Source organism: Terrapene carolina, unplaced genomic scaffold (assembly GCF_002925995.2).
Source record: "Terrapene carolina triunguis isolate 2854851 unplaced genomic scaffold, T_m_triunguis-2.0 Scaffold517, whole genome shotgun sequence".
Taxonomy (NCBI): Eukaryota; Metazoa; Chordata; order Testudines; family Emydidae; genus Terrapene; species Terrapene triunguis.
In genome coordinates, this window is record NW_020664868.1 from 88 (window position 1) to 3,220 (window position 3,133).

At 68.4% G+C, this 3,133-nt stretch overlaps 1 protein-coding gene across 1 annotated transcript in view; it reads left to right on the top strand.

Annotated features, from left to right (window-relative positions):
- Positions 1–826: 826 nt before the first annotated feature.
- Positions 827–3,133, top strand: part of PRX (periaxin) — a 21,936-nt gene continuing 19,629 nt past the window's right edge. Inside the window, exon 1 of the mRNA XM_029913191.1 lies at positions 827–924. The gene's annotated coding sequence lies outside the window, so the exon portion shown is untranslated. The remainder of the gene's footprint in view (positions 925–3,133) is intronic.

The window sequence follows — 3,133 nt, forward strand, 5'->3', positions numbered from 1 at the left end:
TAGGCCGCTGAGCGTGGGAACCTGCCGGGGATGTCCCGTGTCCCGGCCTGTGTCTCTGCACCGGGCCCGGCCGCCCCCGGGTCCGGTCCCCGCCGCTCTGCTCTCGGGAAGCTGGTTTTCACCCTGACGCGAGTCCAGCCGCTCGCTCGGGCGGCCTTGAGCGGCCGAGCTCCGTTCAGTCTGCCCAGGACACGGCTTCTCCTTCCCCCGGAAAACTCGGACACACGCCCGCACCGAGTTCCCTTCAGACCCGTCAACCCTGAGACGGGGGGCGGGGGCTGTGCCTGGCTCTGCAAATGAGCAGATGTTGTTCTTTGGTCCCAACCCCCAGCAAAAAACGGGGGGAGCGGGTCTGAGCTGTCTGGGGTTTTGCGTTTGACCTGCGCCGAGTGTAACGCGAACGGCTCCGTTTACCGGCGCTTCCCCGCACAGCGTTCCCGGCTCTGCCTCTGTCCCCGCGTAACAGCCGGACCGCGCTTCCCGGCTGCCCTGGGCACTGGCCTGGGGGAAGCTGCCCGCCCTGCCCATCCCCAGGCCTTGCCCATCCCCAGGCCCTGCCCGCCTGCCTCCCTGCAGGCTGGCCGAGAAAGGCGCCTGCCCCTGGGCCAGAGCTGCCCCTGGCCCTTTAAGTGCAGTGCCCGGCCGGTAAGTAATATTTGGATCCCATAAGGGGCCGTGAACACACACACACACACTCACACAATCCCACGGACTCTGATGTCGGCCTGGCTGCAGCCAATGGCTGGCCAGTGCCTGCCCCTTTCTGCTCTGGGCTAGAAGCTGCCCGAGTCTCCAGCCTCCTTTTCCCAGCCAGCTGCGGGGCTCGCTGGCCCGGGCCACTTCCCTCCCGCTTGGCGGCGTGTGGGGCCGATCTCTCTGCAGGTGGGGCGCGGAGAGCCGGGGCCGGGGGGTGCCAGCTCCCAGGTAAGGTGCTGCCCTGGCGCTGCCCGTCTGTCGCCTCCTGAGGGTGGAAGAGCAGCAGCAAAACGTGCCAAGATCTCACGGGGGCTTCAAAAACAAGTTTCCTGCTCCTGACTCCCAGCCCAGGGCGAGCTCCCCACGCCGCGCCCCGGCCTTGGGGGTCGCTGTCGTGCAGCCCCACTCGCTGTCGCGGGCAGGAAGGGACCCCAGGGGGTTGCTGGTGGGGTGGGCTGAGACCCGTCCCGCTCATCTCATGCAAGGATGGGCTGTGAGCTCTGAGCTCTGCTCGCTGGCTCCGGGCCAGCGGGCAGCAAAGTCCCTGCACCGAGGGCAACCCGAGGGGGTGCAGAAAAGCCGCAGATGCGCCGCCTGTGCCCCCGGGTGGCTCCGCTGGCCAGTTTCGCTGCTGACGCTGGTTGTGTTGGGGGACCTGGGACGAGCTCTGAGCCGCTGTAAGTTCTGGTGTGGGGGGGGGGGGGGGTGGGCTGGGCTGGGCGGCCGCTGGGTTTGGGGGGTTCTTTGTACTATGTCAGCTCAGGACAGCGGCGCTTGGCATGGGTGCGAGCGGCGCCGAGCACAGGGCTGAGACCAAACCTCTGTGGCGGAGGTTGAGTCGTGTCACTTCAGGCCTGGCCAGCGCTCAGGTGCGCCGGTGAGGGGGGCAGGAGAGCCGAGGGGCAGCGCTCTCTGGGGTGGATTTGAACCCCGCTGAGTGATTGGCAGGGGGGTGCCCCAGCACATGGGCTGATCTCTGCTGGGGAATTGCCCTGGGAGAGGCTGACCCAGCCTGGTCGGATCTCCGGCAGCGCCCCCCGTTCCCTGGGAACTCGGGGTCTGTAGGAAGGAGGCTGGCGTGGGCAGGGATGTGTGGGCTGAACTGGGTCTAAATACACGGTGCCCGCAGCCGGGTTGAAGGGACTTGTTCCATGGGTGGCAGCTGCAAACCAGCTGGGGCAGTAACCGCTGAGCGCTGCCCGGCCCGGGAGGGGCCCGTCTAGTGGTGGGGTTGGGGCCTGGGGGGCTGCTGCCAGCGGGGTTTGAGCCCAGGACTGCCGGCCGCCCAGTTCGGTGTGGGTCAGAACAGGGCACTGGTAGGCGTGAGCAGCCACCGCCCTGCAGCCTGGGCTATTGCACCAGTGCAAAGCAGGCATGCAAAGGGTGACTGGTGCAAAGGCCTGCACGAGGGGCGGAGCAGCGTGGGATTTGGGGGTGAGCGTTGTGTGTGGCTGTACAGGGAGCCTGGCGGTGAATCCACCTGCCTCCGGCCCGTGAGCTGAGCCCGCGGCTGGATTCTCTGCCCAGCCGCTCGCAGGGCTGCCGGGTCCCGGTGCCCCCGCCGGTGCCAGGGCGAGCAGGGTCAGGCTGGGCGGGATCCGGTCCCGTGCGGTGCCGGTCTAGAGGGCAGGTCGGTCTGTGCTCCGACACGCTGCCCCAGCCCCGGAGTTGGAGCCTAGGCGCCCTGGGGTGCACAGGCCCTGGCTGGTGCGGACGGGAGCCAGCGGAAATGCCCCAGCTCTGGGCTCGGTCCCTGCGCTGGCCCCCCGAGCTCCCCTTTCTCTGTTACGCTGGGCAGTGACTCACGCAGGAAGCCTGGCCCTGCCCGCGTGGCCTGGCTGGTAGGGGCTGTCCTTGCCCAGCGCACGGGGCACAGGGGCAGCCGGGGCTGGGCTGTTCTAAGCAAGGGATGGGAGATGGGCCAGGTCTGCCCGCTGCCGTACTCCAGCCCCAGCCGTGCCCAAGGCCCCAGCCTGAGCTCCTGGCCCTGCCGCGCTTGGAGCTGTACAGACGGGGTCGGGAGCTGCACGGATACTGGGACCAGGCTGCCGTAGCCACGCTGCCGTGGGACGGGGGCTCGTTGTGGTTTACTCAGCTCAGTCGGGAAGAGATTTGACTAAAGCAGCATGAGCTACAGCGAAGTACCAGGGTCCGCCGGGCACCCCTCCTTGCCGGGCTGAATTTGCTGGTGCCGCTGGCTCGTGGTGGCCCCTGCCCGAGGACCCTACGGGCTAGAGACCAGGGCCCTTGGGGGGACCGGATCAACCTGTGCCCTCGCCGGCACGGCGTGTGCCCGCTCCCTTCCAGCGCGATGAGCCGTGGCGGCAGAAGTGCCCAGCGAGTGCTGGATTAAAGGGTCTGAGGGCCCTGCGCCCTGTGGACATTGCGCGGGGGGGGGGGTGGCACCTTTGCTTGTATTTGGCCCAGCCGCCCCCCC